General features: G+C 39.4%; 1 protein-coding gene, 1 long non-coding RNA gene and 1 pseudogene across 2 annotated transcripts in view; 1 reads left to right on the top strand and 2 right to left on the bottom strand.

The window, feature by feature from the left end:
• The window catches only part of LOC135210644 (zinc finger protein 665-like), a 63,770-nt pseudogene extending 59,970 nt beyond the window's left edge, over window positions 1–3,800 (bottom strand).
• Window positions 1–15,349, bottom strand: part of LOC135210838 (uncharacterized) — a 160,218-nt gene extending 144,869 nt beyond the window's left edge. The window contains exon 1 of the long non-coding RNA XR_010313581.1: window positions 15,303–15,349. This is a non-coding gene — a long non-coding RNA (uncharacterized LOC135210838). The remainder of the gene's footprint in view (window positions 1–15,302) is intronic.
• Window positions 13,479–15,543, top strand: part of LOC135210835 (zinc finger protein 501-like) — a 46,590-nt gene continuing 44,525 nt past the window's right edge. Inside the window, exon 1 of the mRNA XM_064243710.1 lies at window positions 13,479–13,602. The gene's annotated coding sequence lies outside the window, so the exon portion shown is untranslated. The remainder of the gene's footprint in view (window positions 13,603–15,543) is intronic.

The raw sequence follows: 15,543 nt of genomic DNA, 5'->3' as shown, positions 1-15,543 counted from the left end.
CAGCAGGCCTAGCCTTGCCGCTCGCCTGGGGCGATTGGCTCGGCTGAGAACGTCGAGACCGATCTCTAGCGTCAGGCGAGCTGCCGCTGGTCACCGTCTCCGCCCAGTCCCATCGGGAGCGGCGGACGGGTGACCTGCTAGGCTCCCTTTCGCGCCGAGACCGGCCAGCGTCCTCCTCGCGCGTCAAACCGCTGGTACCAGCCGTGGCTGGTACCGGCGGCCGTGACTCCTTCCTCGCCTCAACCCGTGGCCGGTCAGCGACCTTTGTCACGTCAGCCCGAGCAAGCCAGTTGATCGCTGCGAGAGCGTCCACTGGCCTGGCGAGAGTCGTGTGCACGACTCTCGCCAGTCTTCTGCTCCCGCGCCGCTGTCTTGACGGCGAGCGAGCTCGGGCGTCAAAACTTTGGCTGGACGGTCCTCCTTTGGTTTGGAAGAGCGTCCACAGTCGGTTGCTTCTCCGGCGAACGAGAAGCAGGCCGAAGTACGGAACCTGGTTTAGCGGCAGAACCGCTAGCAACCAGGGTGAGGACGACCAGCCGAGGCTGGTGCAACTCTGGTCCCCGTCGACTTCTTCTTTGCAGAAGAAGCGACGGGCCCGTTCCCGAAGGAACAGGAGGACCAGCAGAAGAGCTCCCCAGCTCGCCTGAGCGAGCCGGGCCCTTAGAAGATCCCGAAGGAGTCTTCTTAGGGGGGGAGGAGGCAGCCTTCTTCTTCTTCGGCTGTTTGGCCTTAGAAGTCGAAGGGGAAGGAGAGGACAGCAGACGACGAAGAAGACGATGAAGACGACGACGACACCTTCTTCCCTCTTCCTCTTCTTCTTCGCCAGGCTCCGCAGAACAGACGTCAGTCCTTCCATCCAGGAGGGAGCCGGGGCAGTTGCCGAAGCAACAGGGCCCGACTGCACCTGTCCGGAAAGACCTGAGACTGTGACGCAACACCAGCAGCAGGAACAACAGGAACGGGTCTCGAGAACAGCAGGAACGGCAGGAACATCTGAAAGGGAATGTGCAGGCCGATCTGAAATGGAAAGAGTAGCTGGAACGGCAACAGGTACGGCAGGCACGGCAGGTACCACGGGAGAGCCAGGCGTCCTGTCGGCAGTTACCGTCATCCGTGGCACTGCGGCAGGTCCAGGGGGGTACTCTTTGGGCAGCGGAAGTCCGGGGTCGGCAAAGGAAAAACAAAAAATCCAGGTGGTGGTGGCACCGTCCTCCTTGGCACGGCAGCAATTGGTTTTTGTATAGCCACCGTGGGTGTCACCGACATTATATGGGGCGTATATACCAGATGTGGTGGCATCTCATACGCTGGTGTCGTTATTGTGGTGGTAGTTGTGGTCACCGCACCATGAGTGACCACCGCCGACCCCGCCAACCGCTGAAGCAACCCCTGGATGCTGGGCACTCCCTGCAGTCCCAGCGACTCCCACACCTGTCCCAAGTCGTCCTTCACTGATGGCACACCTGCGGAGACAATAGTCGGGTTAGTTGGAGGGGCTTCCTCACGCCCTGGGGAAGAAACACCCCCCCCAGAGCGGACGGAAGACCCCGAGTACAGCTGTACGTCCGGGTAGCGGGCGCCCTCCTCCACACTCGACGGATCGAGAGAGGAAAAGGACTCCGCTACCCCCCCCGCAGGGGAAGGCGCGAAACGTGGGGGCTGGCCGGGGGCAGGAAAGAGGACGAAGTGTCCGTCACCAAAGGAGTCACTGGACTTCCCGATGACTTCTTGGCCGGCCTAAGTCTCTTCCTGCCCTCGTACAGCACCCACTGCGCCTCGGACCAATTAACACATATGACACAAGGTTCGTTGCGGGAGCACTCTCGCCCCCGGCAACGAGTACAAAACCTCATGGGGTCCACGTCAACGAATGACCTGAACCCTCCACATCTACGCCCCTCCAGCCCGGGACAACACTCTACGGGCGACTGGAGGGCGCGGTGAATCTCCATTTCTTCCAATTCACTCATTGCAAGATCAATAGAATTGTAAAAGTACTTACAGTCACTCCTGATTTATACAGAAAGAGAGGCAAATACTCAAAGTCAAAGCAAACGACAAAGCGGGCAGAGCGATGGCGAACACGTCCTTCCCACATACGGCCGAAAGCAAAAGTGATTTGTTTACCTCCCAGTCGCGCGGCGCGCGACGATCGGACAAGCAGTTAACTACCGTTCTCCCCTTGTTCGAAGCTTACGACCGTTCCAGCTGCCGCTAGCTACTTCCTATTGTTAAAGGACCGAGGGTTTGTATTACGTATCGGAACAAACGGCTGTGAGGCTGACCCCTTACTCTACATACAAACCCAATTAACACTGGGAAACCCACGAAAACGGCGGTGAGGCTGACCCTTTACTCTACATACAAACTGACACCGCTAGCCTAAGATGTTACTTGCCTACCTAAGAAACATCCCGCATTCGGACATGGCTGGCCTAGGCTACGTGTTAGGTATATGTACCAAAACTTAATTTTTTTTTTCCTTGAATAAACTAACCCCTTACACTACAAACAAGAGACTACATGATTCCGGTAGTCTACACGGTTATTCATACGGACACTGCTAGCCTAGGATGTTGCTTGCCTATACGTGGTCATAGCCTAATTATTTTGGGGCCCTGTCTACCACTTACCAATAAGAACACTACATTTGTAAAGTTTTACCGTTCGAACAACATTCTAGTAGTATACCTTTTTATCGATAATTTTTAACATCCATTGTTACTTGTAAATTCCTAGAATTCCTAGAATGCCGTGATTACTGTTTTGGCCGAGTTCACAGTTCGAACACGTAGGCTGTTAGGGTAAGTGAATGTACTGGGGACTTTAGAAAAAATCCTGTTTGGTAACGGTAACGATTGTTGTGATGAAAGTGCTCCAGGGTCTATGGGTACAAGTGGTGTGCGGATTTAGCTAGCACAGGAAATGGGAAGTTTGTTGACACAAGCGACTGCACAAACATCGAGATGGCATCAATCTTCTAAACTTTTAGTTGTACCTAAGTAAAAATTTTGAAAGCGTCATGAGTGTAGCATGCACTGCGTTAGCCACACTTTTCATAACCCTGTGTTTAAATGTTAAAATATGGCCTTAATTTCTAACTTTGGAGAAAATACTTACTTCAAAAGGAGAGTAGAGGTCTTGAGCTCCTGCTATCACCACCAACAACTCATGACTGATGCCCATCTCCAGTGTCAGGACGTGTTAAAGTACTTTTTCGGAGGGTGGCTTCACATGCGGTGGAAACTGGATCGGTGAGTCCAGTCGGTTGTTCCCCCTTGTAAAATAATTCCCGACAAAAGACAATACAATAATTCCCGACAAAGTAAAATAAAATCAATCCCGACAATGACAAAATAAAATAAAATAGGTACCTAGTAATTCCCGACAAAGAATAGGCCTAGTTAGGTACATAGGCTATGTAGGCTATCACATCGTTAGCAAGCTAGCCTATACGAAGTACCTACCTACCTATGTCTATTAACTCTCTTTCAGTGCTCATGATAAATATGGAATAAAAGAATAAGTAGCATAACTTTGTTACAAAATATTGGGAATAAATAATTTCATTACCCATTTCAAACATCGTAAGTGACCTAAGCCTACGCTACGCTAATCCCGAACCGTTAGCTGTAATTTAATGTCGAGTATCATAATAGATGGTTAAACTGTAAACAGGTTATTGGTTAATTACCACTAGTTGTTTGCTGAAGATAATCACTTGAAAAAAATCATGACAGCTGCGTTAATCACAGACAGTTAACGATAAAAATTCAACAATAAGCGTTGCCATCGGTTTCTTACGAGCGTTTAATCATCTTCCAAATATAGCCAAAAAATTAGCGTTCTAAATTTTATAATGTAAAAAATATTCGTTACCGCATTCAGTCTATATAGTCTTTTATTCGTCATTTTAATCATATTTTTTCATGGGGAACTCTATATGAATCCTGTGTGGCTGCTTTCTGAAGAGCTGCAATTTAGCTTCAGAAAATAGCGACATGAAACTAATTTATTCCAATGCATATTTCCTACAACAACAACATAAAACCTCAGGTCGTCGCATTATTTACTTCCCATTCCTCACTGCTAAAATAATCGAGAGCTATAGCATCAGATGCACATAAAAGAAGGGCTTTAAGCTTAGAGGGCATGTATATGGCAAATTTTCATAGTAAAATGTATATACAAAATCGCCCAACTTGACGAGAAAAACGCCAAAATGGCAATGTTGATAAAATTCGTTATGAGCTTGTGAACACATTCTGAGCTCACTATCCCTTTTAACTTGTTTTATATTATCTTGTATTATAATACAATTTTATATTGTAGACAGCTTATTTCTATCATCCATGTAGTATTTGTAATATATATTATTCTATACAGTGAGGTGTCCCTTCATCTTTTTTTTTTAAGAAAAAGTTTTAGTCTTATATGAGAGTTTTTTAATGTCTCCACACTTATATTCCACTCTCTTTTAGCGATGCAAATTTCTAATTTCTTCAGGCAGAAATGAAAGTTCTGTTGTGTATTCTCTCTCTCTCTCTCTCTCTCTCTCTCTCTCTCTCTCTCTCTCTCTCTCTCTCTCTCTCTCTCTCTCTCTCTCTCTCTCTCCTTGCATTATTGCATAGCTCACGTTACTTTTTTTATTTTTGTACATAAATTGTTATGATTACTGTGCAGTTTATGTTCCCATGAAATTTAGGCCTAGCCTTCAAGATGAATACCATCTTGAGAAAAAGGATAAGCTCAGTTAATTGTTTCTATGTGTACTTGCAGAGCAGCTATTGATTGAACTGTGGGTTGGAATTGCCTGATATTAGCATATTACTGATCTTTTTTGTCTAGAAACACCTTAGAAGTGTAAGTCAAAAGAATATATATCTAATTAATTTTTCATTCAAAATGTCAAAAATTGCCATTTTATTCCCCTTGAATAAAATTTCCTAGTTTTTTATGAGTACTTGTTTTGAATAAAATTTCCCAATTTCTATGGAAATACGTTATATGATTATTTTGCTCCACAGAAGTAGTTTTATTATATTAACTATAGCAATGAGTTGGTATAAATTAGTACATTGATATTCAAAGTAATAAACCACTTTTTTTTTTTTTTACATATTTTGTCCATCTCTATATAATTAGATGACGTATAATTAGTGTTGTCAAACTTCTTCCTGTGGAGACTATGTATATATTATTTTCGTATTGTAAGGGCACATGCCAGTAATTTATGCTTGCCTTCTGGACGAAATCCCTTTTTTTTGTATGTTGGGTTACGATTAAAGTACTTGATGTTTGTTTTTAAGTTGATGTTTGTTACGTAACCCTGTAATTTTGTATATGTGACACTGTGTTATGCAATATACTCCTCCCGAGTTTTCTTCTAGGGTAGAAAGGTGACGCTCCCTGATTCGAGCATCTGACTCCACGAAGGCAAGTAAAAGAAGATATTCTTGTAGAATCCAGCCACATCACCTCGTGAATCGTCGTCGCCATTGCAGTTAACTTCTTCATTAGGATATTCTGAGATCCTGTTTGCCATTTAAGTTTTATTTCTATCGAAGTAACGTAACGTTTTGTTAATAATTTTTGCAGTAATGTGTTAGTTTTTCTTGCTTCTTAACGTAATTTGAATAATTGTTCTGTTCTTTAAATATTATATGTATTAAAACTTTAAATGCGTCTTTGTGAACCCGTGTGGCATCACCCTAAAAGAATTGGTGCAGGAAATACAGTTGATTGTTTCTTAACTGCACTTTTGTTGAATAAAATGCAAGGTTTCTTGACTTTAAGTAAGTTACTAAACTCTCAGCACTGTAACTTGGTCTCATTCAAAGCTAGTGCAGGAGGGCTTAAGGTTGAATGAAATCTTACCGAATGTGGCCCTAAAATTCAGTTTAGTTTCACCACATTCTTTGCTGGTCCTTCGAACGAACTGGATGCCATAACGATTCACAAACGATTTTTTTGGATGTTAAAAAGTAATTTGCGATAATGTTCACGTTGGTGATTGTTGGCTTTAAAGTCATTTTAGTATAGCTGGCACGTGTCCAAAGTTATTTGGTGAGCAGGGTAAGGTATTGAATTACTTGGAGTGTTTACCAAGTAATCTGTTGTTTATGGAACATTATTGTTCGTATTTAGTGATTACTCTGTGAAGAAATTCTTGTTGAATTTCGTAGCCATTTTTTGAACTTAGGTTTTTTTCGTGACCAGATGTATCTTGTGAATTGATGAAGACCACGTGGTCAAATTATCTAGCATTCAGTGGATGTTATATTTCAATCAGGTTTAGATAATTTGCCATACTACATTTTTGATATTTGTGCAAGTTTGTTATTGATCCATTAACAAGATAATGGATTCCAAGATTAGGATAATTATTGAAGGGGAAATTATTTCCTTACAAGATTTGCTTGATGAGGTAGGTAGCTGCATTGGTGATACTGATACACCAAAACGACCCTTGTAATGTATGAACGTTGTCTTACTGAGGGTCTACGACGATTTGAAGATAGTTGGTCACAGAAGGTGGCGATTATTTCACAGGATAGTGAATATGAGAGGTTATGTAGAAGTTATAGAACAATAACTAGATGTGTAAGGAAAGCTATTGCTACTACACAGAAAACTATGAGCGAGATTGACACGGGAGATATAGATCAACGGCCCGCTTTGCCTCCTTCGGCTCCCACTAACCCTCTCCCTCCCCCTAAACTCCCAGCAATTTAGATACCTGAATTTAGCGGTGGGGAGGAAGAATGGCTTGCATTTTGGGATATATTTAACAGTTTAGTTCACGATCGTAGGGATATTTCCGATGTGATTAAGTTTTCTACACTCAGAGTTAGTTTAAGGGATAACGCCTTTAAAGCCATAGAAGGTTTGCTTGTCACTCATGCCAATTATTCAGTAGCTATTCAGACCCTTAAGGAGAAGTATGATAATAAGGAAAAATTGAAACGTAGACTTATGTCCAAATTAATACATTTAGTCCCTCCCAGTCATACAATAGAGGATTTGAACACGTTCAAATTGGAATATGAGAAGATTATTCTACAAATGAACACATTGAATTTAGATGTAGAGGCCATGAACCCCGTTTTCTCTAGAATAATATGAGAGAAATTAGCGCCTGAAACACGTAAGGCTATAGCTAATAAACATAATAGCATGTCTCTTGATTTAAAGCAAATTTCCTCAGGTTTGAAATATGTTTGTGAATTAATGGAATTTTGTTACGAAGGTGAGAATTCTAATAAGAGAAAACGGGATCAGGGCAACTATTCTAAAGTGATTCCCTCAAATGTGCAAAACGTGCAGAGAGCACAACCAAGTAACAGTAAACCTTGTAATAGTAGTCCTTACAATAATTGTGTTTTTTGCTCATCGAGCCATGCCTCTCGCGATTGTAAGACTTTCAAATCCATTGATAGTAGAAGGGACAGAGTTAAATATTTAAGATTGTGCTTTGCTTGCCTCAAAGGAGGTCATTTAATCTGAATGTAGAAATAAGCCGAAATGTAATATATGTGATGGGCCTCATTACCCGATGATTTGTAAGAAAACAGAAAACCCTGTTAATCCTGCTCCACCAAAGTTGAGTGTAAATAGTACTAATGTTAGTAAATAAAGTGTTAATTCTGGGAAATCTCATAATGATTCTAAAGGTGATGTTAGTAAAGGTGATTCCCCAGTAGTTATGACTGCTTCTTTGGGAATTGATAATTCTCAGACTAATAAGATTTCTGTTCAGACTGCTCTTCCTACTGCTAATGTAATTGTGTCAGGGAATGGACATCGTTCCTTTGAGAGAGCACTCTTTGATTCTGGTGCGCCGCGAACGTTTATTGCAACGGAATTAGCCAATAAGCTTAGTCTATCGTCCATAGCAACAGTAGCCTTAAAGGTAAAACCATTTGGCAGTGATGCCATGGAAGTAAATTGTAATATAGTAAGAGTTGTGGTAAGACTAGGTAAGATTCGTACTGTCATTAATGCCATTGCATTCGACAGAGTTAATTCCAGAATCTATTCTCCAGGATTAAGTAAGTCAGCTGCGTTCTTGAAGAGTAAAGGCATAAAATTAGCAGATAATGATTTAAATTCAGATGAAGTAAATGGTATAGAATTAGTCATTGGAGCTGATTACTATGGAAAATTCATTCAGAACAGTCAACTTTGCTCTGGAATACAGATATTGAATAGTTCTGGTGGTGCACTAATTTTTGGACCTCTTCCTAGTTGGTCTTATGACAATGTAGAATCTAATGAGATTACTACATCAAATGTATGTTGTTCAAGAATAGAAGTAGAGGAAATCCCTATTAATTCTTGTTGTGAAGTTAGAAAATTATGGGATTTAGAAAGTGTTGGTATTCGTCAATCTGAAATTAGTCCTGAAGAAAGTGTTTTAAGGATAAAGTAAAAAGGGTTGACAATAAATATGAAGTGTCCTTACCATTTAAAGATGAAAGTAGACAGCCTGTTAACTATAGAATAGCCATTGGTCAATTAATTTCTTTGTTACATAGATTCGAATCTGACCCCTCCTTGTATGCTCATTATGATAAGGTTATCAAAGATTACGTTCAGTCTGGGTTTATAGAATTAATTCCTTCAGGCTCCCCTATTATAGGGCATTATTTACCCCACCATGCTGTACTGAAGGATTCAGAAACAACTCCCATTCGAATAGTTTTTAATGCTTCTTCAAAGGCTAAAGGAGAACTTTCTTAAATGATTGTTTATTAACCGGTCCCTCTTAACTACTAAACTTTTCGATGCCCTGTTGAGTTTCCGTACAAACCCAGTAGCGTGATTTCAGAATATCAGTAAAGCCTTTTTAAGGATAGGCATTTGACCTGACTGCCGTGATTATTGCAGATTTCAATGGATAACTGATCCCTCCGATTTGAAGTCTACTGTAACTTACCGGTTTTGTGTAGTTTGTTTTGGAGCTACATGCTCCCCCTTTCTCTTGCAGCAAACCCTCTTTCATCATTTATCTTTACACGATAATCCCCTTGCATCATCTCTGATGAAGAATTTCTATGTAGATAATTTTAGTAAAACCTACAAGGATGTGTCAGTCTTGATGGATGAGTATACAGTAATAAATGCGATTCTTGAAGACGCTAATATGCCTCTACAAGAATGGGTCAGTAATGATTCAGAGTTTAACAGAACCATAGATGTTATCAAAGAAAGAGTAAACGTTTTGGGTTTAGAGTGGTATCTAGCACAAGATGAGATGTCACTGAAGGAAGTAAATTGTGAGTATAAAGGACCTTTAACCAAATGAAAGGTTTTATCAGTAGTAGCTCGGATGTTTGATCCTCTAGGATTATTGTCACCAATACAGGTGAGAGGTAAATATTTTCTTAAATGCTTGTGGAGTAACTACGGGTGGGATGACCCTTTGCCAGAATCATTATGTTCAAGGTTTGATGAAATTTGCAAGTGTTTTAGAAATGTAGAAAGTTTAAAGTTTCCTAGGTTTGTTGTACATCCTGAATGTTCCCACTTACATGTATTTTGTGATGCCTCTAACAAGGCATATGGAGCTGCTGCCTATGTGATTGATTTCAAGAGAAGTGTAAGCAATTTACTGGTCAGTAAGTGTAAAGTGGCACCAAACCCTAAACAGACTATTCCGCTTTTGGAATTGACAGCCTTGTCCTTGGGTGCGAAACTTGCTAAAAGATTAATGCAGAATGATGATTTAAGAGTGAGTTCTTGCACTCTCTGGAGTGACTCCATGGTTTCTATTTGTTGGGTGAAGAACAATAATAGTAAAATTCCCTATGTACGAAACAGTCACTGAAATTAATGAATTCAAGTTTCCTCTACGGTATACCCCCTCTAAGGATAATCCAGCTGATATTCTATCCAGAGGTATTAATAGTAAAGATTTAGCGCAAAATTCCTTATGGTGGAATGGCCCTAAATGGCTTTTAACTGGTGATTATCCCCAATCATTAGCTACAGAAACTGTGCATGTTAATGAAATTCTTTCAGAACCTAAGTTTGTTCACCCTCCAACCCCATTAATTGACATCCCACGTTATAGTAATTTAAGTAATGTTAAACATATCATGAGGTCAATATTGCTTTTTCTTAAGTGCAGTAAAGGTTCTAAGTTTGTTGTTAACGAAATGAAAGCACTTGTCCTCCTTGAACAGAAGCAACATTTTTCTACTACCAGAATGTACCTCTGTGATAAGAATTCACATGGAGTGTAAATGAATGTTAAGAACTTGTGTAATCAGTTAAACTTATTTGTTGATGAAGAAAACCTAGTTAGGTCTCAGGGTCGCATGAAAAACGCTTCCATGTCTTATGATACTCAGTGCCCAATGTTATTGCCTTTCAGAAGTTATTTAACAGTGTTGATAGTTGAACATTTGCATAGACATCATCACCATTGTGGTGTCAATTCTGTACTGGTATTGTTGAGAGAAACCTTTTGGGTACCTAAAGCACGACAAGTTATCAAATCAATTCTGTCCAAGTGTGTTTTGTGTCAGAAGTTAACCAAGAAACGGTTGTGTTTGCCCCCTCCCCCGCCATTACCCACAGAAAGAGTGAGATATGATAGACCTTTCCAATCAGTAGGAGTTGATTTATACCGGTGCTATTAATGTTTTTGATCATGAGACTGGCTTGGAGGAAAAGGTCTTTGTATGTCTATTTACCTGTACTACGAGCAGGGCGGTTCATTTTGAATTGATTCATTCCATGACTGCTTCCGATTTCCTACTGGCTATTCGACGCTTTGCAGCGTATCATTCTCTGCCGAGTCTGATTATATCTGACAATGGTAGGAATTTTGTTGGATTTAATAATTTCCTTAAGGAAATTAAGGAGGAACCAGAGGTAAAGTCATACCTTGAAGGCAATGGTGTTAATTGGAAGTTCATTACACCGCGAGCCCCCTGGTCTGGAGGCTTTTATGAACTCCTTGTTGGTGTTCTAAAAGGATGTTTGTCGAAGGCCTTGTATCACAAACGTGTATCCTTTGAAGAGTTGAGAACTCTACTTGTTGAGTTTCAAGCTGTGATAAATTCTCGACCACTGACTTATCTCTCCTCTGATCGAGATTGTGAGGCTTTGACTCCCTCCATGTTACTTTATGGGCGAAATGTTTGTATTTCCCCTCCTCTTAACAATTTAGCAACTGATGACCCAGATTTCATGAGTTCAAGTGATCTTAGAGCACAATATTTTAGATTATCATCAGTGCTAAGGAAATTTGAGAACTCTTGGAAAAGAGACTATTTAGTGTCCTTGAGAGAGAGACATAATAATTCTAGTAATAATCTCTCTGCAAATGTGAAAGTTGGGGACATAGTGATGGTAGACTTAGAAGATCATCTGGGTAAAGGCTATAGATCCCTCCTCTCATTGGGTAAGGTTACCCAGCTGTTCCCGTCGTCTGATGGTGTGATTAGGTCTGTAGAAGTGAGAGTGAATAATAAACTATACATGAGATCAATCACAAAGCTCGTACTTCTGGAATTACCAGAGATGGAATTTGATAGTGCTGTAACTCAGGAGCCAGATAGTGTGCCTCTGAATGGTACTAGACCTCGGCGTGCAGCAGCAATCCGCTGTGATCAAGAGAGAAAGGATTTAATTTCTATGGATGTACTCTAAATGTATATTTGATTTAAATTTTGGGTGCAGTTGTGATTACTTCTGATTATGATTCTTCTTGGGGGAGAATGTAAAAAATTGCCATTTTATTCCCCTTGAATAAAATTTCCTAGTTTTTTATGAGTACTTGTTTTGAATAAAATTTCCCAATTTCTATGGAAATACGTTATATGATTATTTTGCTCCACAGAAGTAGTTTTATTATATTAACTATAGCAATGAGTTGGTATAAATTAGTACATTGATATTCAAAGTAATAAACCAATTTTTTTGCATATTTTGTCCATCTCTATATAATTAGATGACGTATAATTAGTGTTGTCAAACTTCTTCCTGTGGAGACTATGTATATATTATTTTCTTATTGTAAGGGCACATGCCAGTAATTTATGCTTGCCTTCTGGACGAAATCCCTTTTTTTTGTATGTTGGGTTACGATTAAAGCACTTGATGTTTGTTTTTAAGTTGATGTTTGTTACGTAACCCTGTAATTTTGTATATGTGACACTGTGTTATGCAATATACTCCTCCCGAGTTTTCTTCTAGGGTAGAAAGGTGACGCTCCCTGATTCGAGCATCTGACTCCACGAAGGCAAGTAAAAGAAGATATTCTTGTAGAATCCAGCCACATCACCTCGTGAATCGTCGTCGCCATTGCAGTTAACTTCTTCATTAGGATATTCTGAGATCCTGTTTGCCATTTAAGTTTTATTTCTATCGAAGTAACGTAACGTTTTGTTAATAATTTTTGCAGTAATGTGTTAGTTTTTCTTGCTTCTTAACGTAATTTGAATAATTGTTCTGTTCTTGTAATATTAATTATATGTATTAAAACTTTAAATGCGTCTTTGTGAACCCGTGTGGCATCACCCTTAAAGAATTGGTACAGGAAATACAGTTGATTGTTTCTTAACTGCACTATTGTTGAATAAAATGCAAGGTTTCTTGACTTTAAGTAGGTTACTAATCTCCTTAGCACTGTAACTTGGTCTCATTCAAAGCTAGTGCAGGAAGGCTTAAGGTTGAATGAAATCTTACCGAATGTGGCCCTAAAATTCAGATTAGTTTCACCACACAATAAATAAACAGTGGAGGCTAATATAGTAGTGACCCATCACACTGAGATGTATTTATAATTAAGCATCCAACTTCTTTGGTCTATGATTTGGCAGGAAATTAAATAGGCATATAGAGTATATCTCATAAAATAATCTTGTAACTAAATAGATATAGGCTACGCTACAGGAATTTTCAATGCATTCATATTTGATTAATTATATATTACGGCTGCATTAAATAGGTGATATACCTTATTTTATTGTAAGCTTCATAATATTAACTATGATAATTTTTTCATTAAATAGTGTCTAAGGTTTTCAGTATTATTTGCACATCTGTGTTGTCGAATATTACCGTAAAAATACCATTAACTCGCCATTTTCATATTTATTAACGTCAGTTCTATTTTGTCTTAATTAATTTAGATATTTTTATATGCATAAAAATTTTGTTTTGTGATAGAGTTGAAAACGTCACCGCCTCAAAGATATTTTAGAGATATCACACAACGCCCTTCAAGCATGAAAACCCTAAGGTTAATTTTTAAAAATTGATAATGAGCCTTATGTCGTTTAGTATTTTTTTTCCTATTTTATCGAGTTTTATTGTGTAAATATAATTAGATAATGTTATATAATATTCAATACACTAAAATATTTATTTTTTGACTGAATTTCCTTTTAATATCTTCCTATAAACATATAAAAAATTGAAACATCATAGCCACGTAGGAGCTCTGAGACGTTACTCAACGCCCCTTGTGGTCATGGAAACCTAAAGGTTAAGACTACAAATGTAAACAAACACATAAAGTGATTACTGATTAACACAATTGACTGCGTCACTTTGAACCTTGGAAAACTTGAGGCCGTCGATAAAAAGGTATAGAATTAAGATACTGTGGTTCGTTTTAACGTGTATATATCATTATTAACTGTGATGCATCGACTTAAAAAAAGAAATTTCACTAAAATTGGGCGAGATCTGTAAGTAGTAGCTGTCTCCATATCAAGGCTTTTTGGGGTTACGCCCACTGCCGGAATGGACTAGTTTAGGTTAAAGTTTTACCTTAATTACTGGTTAAATTGGTATTACCATAGCCCACACCCCTCACTCTGCAGAAATAAATTTAACCTGTAATGTTTGCATGCTAAGAATGGCAAAATCATCGTTGCCACATTAGTGGAGGCTTCACACACACGCCGATTCATTATTATAAACTGTTTCCATGAATTGTAGTTGTCATAGTAATGCAATAATGATAAAATTGCTTTAATATTTATGTATATATACTTCCAATACATAGCCTAATTTCACCAATTTCAACGTTTTGTGTGTAGTCTTATACCCAGTTTGGAGGGTCAACACATACCGAATGGCAACAGAGAGAAAGAGAAAGGAAGGCGCGGGAACGAAGAAGGAAAGGGGTGGCGGTGGAGGGGGGGGAGAGGGTAGGTGGAGCTTTTTACGCATGTTCGTATCCATTTCTGCATAATGGAGTTTTTGTCTCTTGGTACAAGGACAAGTGTCGTTATTCTTCACGATTAGTGATTCACGATACCCTTATAAATTACGGCACTGGGTTTAATGCACTATAGCAAAATCTTGTTCTGATACGAGTGTTCGTTACAGAAATAGGTATTGCCCAAAAACGTGCTTGCACTGTCTCTGAAACCCATTGTGGGTATGCTGCTTAGTTATCAATCAAGTTTTTTGTAATAAAGTATTTTTTACAAGCTAGCTGTTGAATAAATTTGTATTTTTCTCAATCAAAACATATGCCCCTCAATGCTAACTTTCCTCTTTTAATGACTTTCTGGTCATAGCAAATTCGGCCCCATAATTTCTTATGGTGCGAAAAGAGTCCCAGGGATCCCGAAAACGATTGCGTCACACTACGGCGATAATCCGGCAGTAAAACATCTTCATAGGTATATCCAAAAAGTAAGTAATAAAGATATATATATGCGCATTACGATTATAACAATTACATGAAGAGCTGATAATCTGCATGAATAACTGGTAAACTGTTCTGCAAGAAAGTTGAGTAAAGCAATAATTTACAATAGGTAAGAATGTCAAGATATCGTGACGTCATAATACAGGACTTAAAAGAACGTTCTAATTCCGAAAAATAATTACTTAAATTTGAGTCAGAAACGAGTTACTTTTTCAATAACGAATATTTTCAAATTAATCATCATAAATATGTAAAATATTGATGTTTTACTATTTATTTAAAAAATTATCGAAGTGCACTCTTCGTCGTCGTCTTCTACCAAAACAGTTGTTTATTAACAAACAAGCCAGTAAGGGACCGTTTTCCGATTGTTGTGATGAAAGTGGCCCAGCGTCTGTGGGTACAAGTGGTGTGCGGATTTATCACAGGAAATGGTTAGTTTATTGACACAAGCGACTTCGCAAACATCGATATGGCGTCAATCTACTAAAATATTCAAGCGTAAGTAAAAATTTCGAAAGCGTTTTGGTGAGATTTGCACTGTGTTGGACACCCTTTTCACTACCCTCTGTTTAATGCTTTAAATTTGGCCTTAATTTCTAACTTTGGAGAAAATACTTACTTCGAAAGGAGAGTAGAGGTCTTTAGCTCCGTTTCTCACCAACAAGAAGTCGCGACTGATGCCCATCTTCGATGTCAGGACGCGTTATAATGTACTTTTGTTCCGATACGTAATACAAACCCTCGGTCCTTTAACAATAGGAAGGTAACTAGTGGCATCTGGGATGGTCGTAAGCTTCGAACAAAGGGAGAACGGTAGTTAACTGCTTGTCCGATCGTGAGGTGAAGAATCACTTTTGCTT

This window comes from Macrobrachium nipponense, chromosome 4, assembly GCF_015104395.2.
Source record: "Macrobrachium nipponense isolate FS-2020 chromosome 4, ASM1510439v2, whole genome shotgun sequence".
Lineage (NCBI taxonomy): Eukaryota > Metazoa > Arthropoda > Malacostraca > Decapoda > Palaemonidae > Macrobrachium > Macrobrachium nipponense.
Note: the sequence above shows the minus strand (reverse complement) of the source record. Positions and strands in the feature narration are given on the sequence as shown.